This window comes from Diceros bicornis, chromosome 2, assembly GCF_020826845.1.
Source record: "Diceros bicornis minor isolate mBicDic1 chromosome 2, mDicBic1.mat.cur, whole genome shotgun sequence".
NCBI lineage: Eukaryota > Metazoa > Chordata > Mammalia > Perissodactyla > Rhinocerotidae > Diceros > Diceros bicornis.
The window spans coordinates 72312560-72324723 of NC_080741.1; the positions used below are offsets into that span (position 1 = coordinate 72312560).

The 12164-nt window shown below is 41.3% G+C and overlaps 1 long non-coding RNA gene across 1 annotated transcript in view; it reads left to right on the forward strand.

The window, feature by feature from the left end:
- Positions 1-2182: 2182 nt before the first annotated feature.
- LOC131418753 (uncharacterized) overlaps positions 2183-12164 on the forward strand; it is a 168416-nt gene continuing 158434 nt past the window's right edge. The window contains exons 1-2 of the long non-coding RNA XR_009223025.1: positions 2183-2347; positions 2424-2532. This is a non-coding gene — a long non-coding RNA (uncharacterized LOC131418753). The remainder of the gene's footprint in view (positions 2348-2423; positions 2533-12164) is intronic.

The window sequence follows — 12164 nt, forward strand, 5'->3', positions numbered from 1 at the left end:
GATGATCAGGGTACCCAGGGAAGGTTTCTCTGAGGAAGTTACAGCTGAAATGAGACTGAAAGGATGAGAAGTGATATCCATGGAGAGCTAGAAAATAGCGGCCCTGGCTAAAGGAAGAGCAGGCAGTAAGGCCCTGAGGCAGAGACCAGCGTGGCACATTGGAGGAGCAGAAAGGTGACTAGTGTGGCCTGGGAGTTGGAGTAAGGCAAGAGACCGAGTTGGAGATTTAGGCAGAGATCAGATCTTGCAGTGCCATGGAATTTGAATTTTAACTTAAGTTACAGCCGACCAACATGCTATCATGAGGCCAACAAAACACTTATCATAATAATTAGAATTTCTTAAGCATTTATTCTGTGCCAGGCTGGAAACCAGGCACTTCCCGCATATCATGTCATTTCTTCCTCATCACAACCCTGAAAGGAGGTGTTATGAGAGTTCTTAGAGATTTGCTCACTCTTATATTTATGAAGCATGTAATCTATTCCAGGAAAAGTACTAGGCCCTAGGGAGGTGTTGAAGATCCCTGCCCTCCAGTTGTGTACAGTCCAGTAAAAACACCTGTGAACAAATGACCATACTAGCAGCTCGATGACAGGGCTGCAGCCTCCCCACCACTCTGGGCTCCTGTTTACTCCATGTGTCAAGTGAGGAAGTCATTATTTCCTACTTGTAGGGTGGTGGTGGTGAATAGAAGAGTCAACAGGGGAGAAGAGCCTGGGACAGGTGGATGCTCGGTCTCTGGAGGTGATTATTCCAGCCTTGACTGTGCTGTGAGTGACAGCTGCCCACAGTGCCCACAGCTGGTGACAGAGAGCAAGACCCTCGGGAAAGGGGAGAGGGGAAATGCTGCAAAGACGTAGGTGAGCTGAGCCTGGAAAGAACAGTGGGCATTCCCCAGGCAGACAAGGAGGGGAATGACAAAAATTTGATTTCCCTTCAGCGTAATGCATTATAATCTTTATTATTAAAATTAAGTATGAGGAACCAACGTACCTGCGGTTTTGATGGAAAGAGGCTACACGCTGTAATTTGGCATCTGAGCTTTGTATAATGCTTGGTAAGCCGTGTGTTAGGATACCACTTACGAGTCACAGTTCTGCATAGAGTTTCAGTAAAAATGAGAATCGTGTAGCAAATACAGGCCCATTCAAGGGCTTTCTGTTTCCAAGAATGTAGTATTGTCTTTTCTTTTAAAAAAGGAATATGTCAACTTGCCCTCTAGTGACAATATTTTGTATTTCACTCAGGTTCAGGAAATAAGCTGCATGCTGGCTCCTCTGACAACGCCATTTTCTCTTTATAAGATGGAGGCCTGCCGTGCAATAACTCTACTAAAGCAGCAGAAAACAGTGGCCTCTGCAAAGTGTCTTTGCCATGGGCTGGTGTGGTCCTTTCCAGATGACAAGAGTGGTCGTCGTGAGGGGTTAATAGCTGGCGACTTTAGGCAAGTTACTTACACTCAGGATATGCTCTCCTCACCTCTGAAATGAGTTTGCCAGGGTGGTGTGCATCTCTTTCTCTGTTACACCCACCGGAATGCCAGCTCAGTGAGGGAGGGATTTTGTTTGCCTTGCCACTGGTCCCCAGGGCTCACAACAGTGCCTGGCGTGTAGTAGGCACTTCATACCTGTGGTAGAAGAATGAATGAACAATAACGACTGTGAAGATGGAAAGCCATCTGTGATGAGAATCCCTAGAGTGTGGTCAGGCAATGAGCGGGTACTTGACTACAGGGTGGTGTCCTTCCTTCTTTCACTGTTAATGCTTGCTTTTTATCTTGTCTTAGGCTTATTTCTCTATGCTGTTTTCTTGTGATGCTTTCTTTGGCCATTTTGAGCAAAAGTTTGGAAGAGGCATAGAGAAGAGAAAGTCGAGGATGGGGCTGTTTTAGTTCTGAAAGAGGAGGAAACATGTAGCAGACCCTTCTGGGTGATGGTGTTTCAAGTTTAACCCTTTCCTATAAACCATCCATTTATTTCTCTCTGTAATGCGCCTTGGGGCTAAACCGTGTGCACATGGCACATGTTGAATCCTGGAAATCCAATGGGTCTGTCTCATAGCTTTCCCCTGCTCAGTTAAGCTGAACTCAGCAGTATTCTGTGGTTTTAGGAAGGATGTCAGCTGAACTTTTTTCCAGTCATCCTCTTCAGAATTGTTTTGTTCCTTTCACCACAGGGTTCGTTGCTCACTTCTGCTTTGAAAGGCAGGACCTGGGAGGCCACAGAGATGAAAGAAATGTGATCGCACTTTTCCCTGCTGATGGCTGAACGTGCTGGGACTTACACTTGAAAAAGCATCATCATCTCCAAGTGCCTTTTAGGAGAGTCCATGCTATAGAATAAAGGTGAGCCAGGAGAGGAAGGGGGCAGTTCTTAATGTGTTTTTTAAAGTCTTAAGCATTTAAATCCTTTCTTAAACAGCAACCCCCTTGGAGAGGAGAGAACATAGCTTTGAAGTTCTTGCCTGGCAGCTAAACTCCTCAGAGTTCTATGAAGTTGGAGATGATGGTGAATAGATACCCTTTGAGAGGTAGGGGCGAAGAATGGATATTGATTTGTCCTTTTGATCCATGATGTTCTCCATCTCAGAAACGAGTAATGCTTCCCAGGGGGCAAAGGATGAAGTCTAAACTTCTTAACCTTGCATTTAAAGGCTTCTGGAGCCAAGCATCATTTATCTTTTTTGACCCCATCTTCTAGTATCTTCTCCATGGTGTTCCAGTCAAATTGTCCTCCCCACTGGCCTCCAGCTATGCTTTGTGCCTTAAAAATTTAATTACATTTTTTTGGTTAGGGAAGGATAGAGTTTTGATTGATGGAGAAGAAATCTGAAAACTACAAAGCAGAAGATGGCATTCATAGTTCTATTTGAAATTAATCCTTGTTGGTAATTGTCATAGTACTTCCAGTATTTTAAAATACGTTAAGTCTGTGTATAATTACTATGTTGATATACTTCTTTAAAAAAATTACAAAAGTGATATAGGAAATTACAAAAGTGATATAGAAAATACATACTTCACATGAGAAAATATTACAGATGAAACTAAAGTTTTGTTTGATTATCCTTGCCAGTTCTGATTCCCTCTCACCTTCCCCAGAAGTAACCACTATTTTGATTTTGTTGCATGTTGTTAACTGAATAATACACAGTATTATTCTATGTTTATTTTAGTTCACATAAATGGCATCATATGGTGTGTAACTTTCTATAATTTGTATTTTTCACTCAATCATGTTTGTTGCTATCTAGGCACATTGTTCCAAGTAGTTCAAATTCATTGTCCTTACCTACTACTCCCCACTGTCTGTTCTGTTTATCCATCCACCTGCTGGTGGGTATTTGGGCTGTTTTTGCATCTTTGCAAAGCTGTAGAGAAAATGAAGGTGATTTTTCACGCACATGTGCAAGTATTTCTCTAGTGTGCCCAGAAGTGTTATTGCAGGGTCGTCGTATCGGCACACTTTCAGTGTTCATGGAAGCTGCTAGATTACCCCGTCCGTTGACTAGTTTGCGTGCCCAAATAGAGTTGGCAGAGAGATATACTTCTCAGATATTCTCTCTCTTTCCCCTCAAATTTCACAAGCCTAGATTCCCTTTACTCTCCTCTCTTGTGGATATCTGTTTATCAAGATTCCATTGGGATGACATATACTGGATAATCCTCTCATTTGACATTTACTCTTGATTTTGACTAGTTTTGTTTACTTGTTCAAGTCTCTGCCCGACTGAGTAAACAAGCTTAGCATGCATGCAGCTCACACATGCCTTTGTATTCTGAAGTGCCTAGTGTCTCGCCCAGGGTGAATGCCAAGGAGAGCAAAATTTAATCTTGCTTCAAGTTTAGGTTCTAAAGTCAGTTGAAATGTGAACATCCAGGATAGTCAAAACCACCCTTGATATTTTTAATTGCTCAAAATATGCTATCTCTAAAGAAGTTACTCTTAGCCAATATTTTCCTGCAGTATTACACCTCATCAACGCTTCTTTGCTTGATCAACAGATAAGGGTGATGGACCCTCATAAGATAAATATATACTGTAATTTTTAAACACATTTCACTTAGCATGTGAGCTACATGTATTTCTCCTGTGAGAGGCATGCAGGGCATGTAACTGATGGTGGATTTAGCAGATAAATGCTCTCATCTCATCCTTATATTGGGACATCTGTCTTCATTGACTGGATCAGAAGGAATCAAATCACCTGCACTATTCAAAGTGCCTCCCTTCCTCTCCCCCAGACCCCAACACATGTATCTGCGCTTGCTGTGCTCTGTGATGTGACCTCACCAAACATGTTAAACAATACCTGGGTGAGGCAGAGGGGCAGCACAGAGACAGGGGAATAAGCTCCTCTCTCCTTGGTCCTGCCTCACTCTCTTTGCCCCGATGAGAGAGAAGGATGAAACTGAATCCAGCAAACATGGCAAGAGGGTGGCTTTTCTGTAATTAATCTCCTAATACTCTCTGGGATTTGACAGAAATAATTAGGTCCCAATCACTTTTCTAAAGGTCATTTTCACTCTGCTGTTGTGGGGACCATTTTATTTAAAAGCTCCAGGATGCAGCGTTGGTGTGAGTTAGTAATGGAGGGAAGAATGGCCCTGAATATGTACAGGCATATTCCTCTGTGCCTCAGGCACTAATTTATTCTCACAGTGGGGGAGAGATTGCTCACTGATTGTTGTAAAATACAGGTTTTATTTTTATTTAGGTAGGGCAAGGCCAATAGATTAGGAGATGATGGCCATTGAAAACAGAGTTATTTACTCATAGATCTCAAGAGGAGGGGTCACACACGCTGCCATGGGGGTCCACATGGGAAGCATTGGAGGGATAGGTCAGGAGGCAGAGGGAGTGGGGGAAAATGTGTGCAAGAGCCTTTATTGTGGTTTTTGTGGGTAGGAAGGGGTGAGGCAGGGTAAGCAGGATTAGGATGGGCAAGTTTGAACAATTTCAATGGGCTCTGGAGTGTAGGAGCTGTCCCTAGTAGTCTGGTTCCTTCCCTGGGGTGATTAGGGCAGGCGGATAGTGGCCTGGAGTGTGAGAGACAGATAAGGAAGTGGTGGGGGTGTGGGCTGTGGACTGGTTGGTTTGCATATGGAAACTAGCTTGCAGGCCAGTTGTTTCCTGTCTCTGGGAATTGTCTAACCCTGGGAGGGCAGTCCCTCCAGGGTCAGTAAGACCCCAGATGTCAAAGCATTAGAACACAGGAAATTAAAAGCCTGGTTAATACGATGATGTTCTCCATGGTGATAAACATCACCTAGGTGTGGCTCGGTCTTGGGTATCCACATACTGTGTTTTGTGTCCTTCTGTGAAGAATAGAATAAGCTGTCCAACAAAGGAGTAATGTAAAATGCTACAAATTGAGTGTCAGTCATGGAGATGGAGGAAAGGATGGAGCCAGTCTTGCAGATCTGCTGTCCCTCCCGGACGTCTTCTCACTAACGTATTATAATGTTATCATCACTTGCTCCCCAAAGAAAAAATTTTGGTTTGATATGCAAATTTGTGTTAATTTGTTACCTCGTTCAGATAAGATATTTGCATTTTGAATACCAAATCAACTGATCTTTGTCCTCAAATTGACTTCCTCGTTTAGGGTCCACAGACTTGTGAATGGCATCGCCATCTGCCCAGAGCGCCAGCCAACCCGGTAATTTGGGAAACACCTTGACCCCTCCCTCTCCCCACCCTGAAATGTGATTCCTCACTAAGTGCTCACTATTCTTGTCCTGAAGCCTCTCATATCCATAGGTTTATCTCCATTTCCTCTCCATTCGCTGACTTCAGCATCACTTCTTTTCTCATCTGAGTTCTTACAACTTCTAGACAGTCCCTGCTCTTCTCAGGAAAAATGAGAGAAAGCACAAATCACCAAAATTAGAAATGAAATCAGGACATTACTTTCAACCCTACAGAAATTAATAGGTTGATAAGGAAATGTTAAGAATAATTTGATGCTAACAAATGAGACAATTTAGGCAAAATAGACAAATTCCTGGAAAGACACGAATTACCAAAAATGTTTTAAGAAAGAAATAGAAAATCTAAATTGATCCATAGTAAATAAAGACATTGCATTAGAAACTGAAAAAAAAAAACTTTTCACAAATAAAAGTCTAGGTGCAGGGGGCCGGCCCAGTGGCACAAGCGGTTAAGTGTTTGCGCTCTGCTGTGGCGGCCCGGGATTCACTGGTTCAGATCCTGGGTGCACACCGACGCACCGCTTGTTGGGCCATGCTGTGGCGGCGTCCCATATAAAGTGGAGGAAGATGGGCATGGATGTTAGCCCAGGGCCAGTCTTCCTCAGCAAAAAGAGGAGGATTGGCAGATGCTAGCTCAGGGCCCATAAAAAAAAAGTCTAGGCCCAGAGGGCTTTCCTGTTGAACTCTATCAAACATTTTTTTCTCTTTTTTAGGGAAGAATCCTAACCCTGCACAAACTTTTTCAGAAAGAAGAGAAAGAAGGAACACTCCTTAACTCATTTCATGATGCCAATATTACCAAGATACCAGAAACAAAGACATTACAAGAAAAGAAAATTACAGATCAATATCCCTCATGAACATAGACCATAAATTCTTAACAAAATTAACAAATCAAATCCAGCAGTATATAAAAAGGACTGTACACCATGACCAAATGAGTTTATCTCAGCAATTCAAGTTGTTTTAACAATTGAAAATCAATGTAACATACCATATTGATAGAATAAAGGACAAAAACACGTGATCACATCAATGCATGCAGAGAAGCACTTGAAAAACTGTAATACCCATGGGTGATAAGAGAAGAAAATTCTCAATGAATTTAGAAGGGAAGTTCTTCAAACTGATAAATGCAATCTATGAAAAGACCTCAGCTAACATGATTTTTTAATGACAAAAAACTGAATCCTTTCCCTTAAGATCAGAAACATATAAGGCTCTCCACTCTCACCACCTTTACTAAATAATGTGCTGAAGGATCTAGTCCATGCAAAGAAGCAAGAAAAAGAAATTGAAGCTGTACAGATTGGAAAGATATCATTATTTGAAGATGTCATAATTTTGTATGTAAAAAATGTAATGACTACAATTAATACGCAAGCTTAGCAAGGTATCAGGATTTAAGATGTATAAGCAAAAATTTATTGTATTTCTATATACTAGCAAAAAAAATCCAATCTGAAAATGAAGTTAGCAATTCAATTCACAGTAGTATCAAAAGGAACAAAATAAATAGGAATAAGTGTAACTAAATGTGTGCAAGAATCGTACACTGAAAACTACACAACATCACAGAAAGAAATTTAAGATCCAAATAAATAGAGAGACATACCATGTTTATGAATTGAAGTACTCAATATTGTTAACATGGCAGTTCTCAAATTCGTCAATAGATTGAATATAATCACAATGAAAATTCCATCAGGCTATTTCTGACCAGGATACGTCTTGGAGTGGATTACTCTCAGTTAAATTTAGCAGGTGTCCTGTAGGCCCTTTTAATATGTAAAGTCAAAACTTCTTATATTTCTGGAAAGGTTTCTTATGTTATCATCTTAAACATTCATTCTGTTCCATTGTTTGTTTTCTTCTTCAGGCTCAATTTAACTATTTTTCAGTTTGTCCTTAGCACAAACACCACTCAATCTCCTCCCCAAATATCCCTCCTAAAGGAGTTAGCTAGAATGTGTGTGGACCAGCCTCTGATGTCTCCTTACTTCATTTTCATGTTCTTTCTCATTTGTGAATGACTATCCTAAAGACGGGATCCAGGGCAACTGGGGATGGTAATCATAGCCTTTCTTGAATGTGTTAGTCTGCTAGGGCTGCCACAACAAAATACCACAGACTGGGGGGCTTCGACAACAGACATTTATTTTCTTAAGTTCTGGAGGCTGAAAGTCCGAGATCAAGGTGGCAGCAGGGTTGATTTCTCCTGAGGCCTCTCTCCTTGGCTTGCAGATGGCCACCTTCTCACTGTGGCCTTACATGGTCTTTTTCTCTGTGATGTGCATCCCTGGTGTTTCTCCCTCTTCTTATAAGGACATGAGTCCTATTGGATTAGGATCCCAGTTATATGACCTCATTAAACATCAATTACCTCTTTAAAGACCCTATCTTCAAACACAGTCACAATGAGTGTTGGGCTTCAACATATGAGTTTGGGGCATATGAACAGTTCAGTCTGTACTACTAAAGATGCAAGTTTTCTGGTAAAACTCCCACTGTATTCTTGACTCCCCTTGCTTCTGTGATCAAACAAACCCGATTGCTTCTCCTTGCCTTGTTATTCCTCCTAAGGGCTTATCAGATTTCCCCCAAATAGCTAACATTTACCCTGCTCTTATTATGATCCAGGTACTATTTTGAACATGATAAATTTTGAAGATGAAATCATTTTGGTTACTGTGGTTCCTAGCATTTCCTTTAGATTCCTTCTTAGCCTTTTCATCTTTTTATTTCCATTCCCCCTCCGTTCTTGTGTGTTGTCTAGTTTTTCTATTAGAGCCCTTATCATGTTAATCACAGTAACTTGAAATTCTCTGATAATTCCAACATTTGAGTCTGATTCTGATTCTTGCTTTGTCTCTTAAGACTGTGTTTTTTCTTGTCTTCTGGCATGCCTTATAATGTTTTGTTAAAAGTCAGACACATTGTATTGAGTACTAGAAATTGAGGGCAAGAGGGCTTTAGTGTGATATTTTATGTTGATCTGGCTAGGAGTTGGCTGTTTAATAATTTTTGCAGCAATAGGTGTAGGAGACTCGAAGTTCCTCTTATGTTCTTGTTTTTGTCTTCTTTTCAACTTTGGGCTTCCCTAAGTGCACCACCTCAGAGAGAGACAGGATCTTACAGCTCTTTCAGCTATAGTACAGTATGGTTAAGTTGGAGCCCTATTGGTGTGGTGGTAATGTGCGGGGAAAGGGAGCAGTCTATAATCTTCTGATTAAGTCTCAGGCTTTTAGTGGTCTGTGACTTTCACAAATGCTTATTCAGTGGTATAGCTTTTTTATTCCCCTTCCCTACTCCCTTCCCTGGCTGCAGAGTTCTAAATCAATTTCCTTGAATCCCTGACCCATGACAACTAATTTTTTTGCCTCGTTAGTTGAGACAAGATGGCTACAGGGTACTTGAGTGGGAGAAATGCCCTTCTCCAATCTGAGATGAGGCCCCTAAAATCTCTTCCTCTGAAGAATATGCCCTTGTTAGGGACTCACATTGATTACTCTTCCCTCCCTCTTTCAGAAACAGGAGAGGAGCTTTCTTGGACCTTTGTCTTGAGAACCTTACAGAGTTCCTTGAAGTAAAGCCCAGAAAACATGCCTTCTACCAAGGAATAAAAAAAAATGCAACTTCTCACAAATAAATGTCTTGGCCAGGACGGTTCCACTGGTGAATTCTAGCAAACATTTAAGGAATAAATAATACCAATCCTACACAAACTCTTTCAGAAAAAAAAAAGAAGGAGGGAACACCTTCCAATCCTTGTGATAATGCCAGTATTATTGGGATATGCTTGGTCTCCAGCAATTCATTAGCGTTACCATTTGAGTGTTTCCCCCGGTTTACGGCCTCAGCGCTTCTGATCTGGGTGGGCAGATCTTAACTGTCACCCTTGATATACACCTGACTCTCCAGATTTCCAGGTGGTGGTTTGCCCTGCAACCTCAGTTCTCTGACAGATCCAAGAAAAGCCACTGATTTTTAACTTATCTAGCTTTCTCTTGTTGTAGGATGGGAATGAAGACTTCCAAACACTTTTCATGTCAGAGTTGAAACAGGAAGACTTCATGTAGTAAATTATTTAATCCTCTAACCCAAGGAGACAGATGATATTATTATTTCCATTTTCCAACCAGGGAAACTGAAACCATGTACAAACAGAGTCTTTGCCCATGATGATACTGTTAGTCAGTGGTAGAGCCAGGTTTTAAATTAATTCAACTTATTTTCTTTTACTAAGTAACCCTAATCCTTTTCCTTCCTTCTATACAATTAAGTCACCCTATCAATTCTACTGATCATTGATGCCAATTTAGTGCCCACCATTTTCCAGGTGAGTTTTAAATATAGTAACGTTTGTAAATCACTTAATACAGTGCCTGACACAGAGTAAGTGCTCAATAAATAATAGAAGTGATGTCTGTTGCCCTTATTATTTCATTTATTCCTCACAGTGACTTTAGAAGGTAGAGTTCTCCTCATGCCATTTTCTGCAAGAGGTGGGAGCCACTCGACATTCTGATATAATTGGGCTGACATGCAGCCTGGGCGTTGCGATTTTTGAAAGCTTCCCAGGTAATTCAAATGTGAAGCCAAGATCAAGACGCACAGCTCTAAAGGCAGGTTGATCAGCCCCATCGCATTGGTGTCATGAGGGAGGAAGGACCCAATGTTGCCAGATCTATTTTTTCAAAAAAGAAGCTGAAATTTTGTGTTATAATGTGATATTTCCTAATTCAAAGTTGTCTCAAATCTTTTTAAAACAATACATGGACTCCTGGGAGCTCAATGTCAGACTGATACTTCGCAACCATTGTGTTGGGAATCAAGTTGGAGAGTTCAGTAGTGCTCGATTGGCTCCTGATTAGATTAGGCCAGTGGTTCTCGAAGTGTGGTAGGTGGACCAGCACCATTGGCATCACCTGAAAACTTGTTAGAAATGCAAATTCTCAGGCCCAGGCCCAGACTTACTGAATCAGACATTCTGGGAGTGGGGCCCAGTATGTAAGTGTAACCAACCCTCCAGGTGATGCTGAGACACGCTCGAGTTCGAGAACCACTGGATTAGATTATTTTATCCTTTCCTTCTTTCTTGCATTGCATGGATAGTCCACAGTAGCAGAGGGGACCTACGGAAGAGAACAAACAAAATAGTAATCAGAATATCAAGATTCAACTCAGCTACGAGGCTGCAGAAATATGGAGCTGCACGAAAGACAGATCCTTCCTTTAAACCCGGTTTGAAGTCCAAATTAGGGAAAGCTGAGCTGATATGGTGGCACTTTAATTTGTTCGGGTCCCACCTCTGCTATGTGTGTCTTGAAAGGCCCTTTAAATCAGCGTACTACAGGGTCTGCATGAAGCCCCTTGTCTTTTCAGCTATTTGAACTGTAAAGGGAAGGGAAGGAGTGTGGCTATGATTAGAGTAGGAAAGATTATTTATGCTGTGTAGGATGCGAGCCATGGAAAGATGTTTTTACAAGCTGAGTAATAAAATATTATAAAAGGAAAGTAATATGGAACTGTGAACAGTTCCATAGTTTCAGTATATTCATTTCCCAGATTAAACGTACACACACACACACACACACACATTCATAAAAACATATGGTGTATGTAAATGTGTGTATGTGGGAAAAGCATGTGGAACACACTATAAGAATTATGAGCAGTTGATGTGAACTCCTCAAGCCAGAAAAGGTTTCAGGGTATGTGATGAAGAATGCTGACAAATTGAAAAAACAGACTAGAATATGAATTGAGAGACGACTTGAGGAATATTGCTATTGGCTGTTCAGACCCTGGGGGTGTGGTATTGCATAGTAGTTGACTACACCTGATTTAGATTCAGACAACCCAGGGTTTGCATCAGGCTTCTTCCCTGGAAAGTATTTGGGGCTAAGCAGATTTAGCACTAAGGCTAATGCTTGTAGATAGCTAATTCAGGAAAGAGACTGGACAAAAATTATAAGTGTACAGAGTGTTTTTTAAAAGTGAAGTCGCTATGGGATTGCATAACGGGGCATGAATCAGAGTCTGGAAGTGAGTTGAATCGGAGAAAAGTGAGTATTGGAGCATGAGTAGGAATTAGCTGTCAGTGGCTTTATACCTTTGGTGAGTAATGTCAGAATCTCCTGGAGTGCTTGTTAGAAATGCAGAGGACTGACTCCCTCCTGTGTCCCCACCCCAGTCTCTAATCCCTGCCAACTAATAATCTAAAAGAGCAACCAGATCATTGTGGTGTTACAAATGATTAGTGTCATAACAATGGTGTTGGGTACACAAACCTACACGGGGGATAAAATAGTATAGAATGGAACACACACGCACACACACAGACACACATACACACATATGAGGACAAGCAAAACTGGGGAAATCTGAATAAGGTGGATGTCGATAATATCCTGGAGGTGATATTATACAATAGACTGTAAGTGTT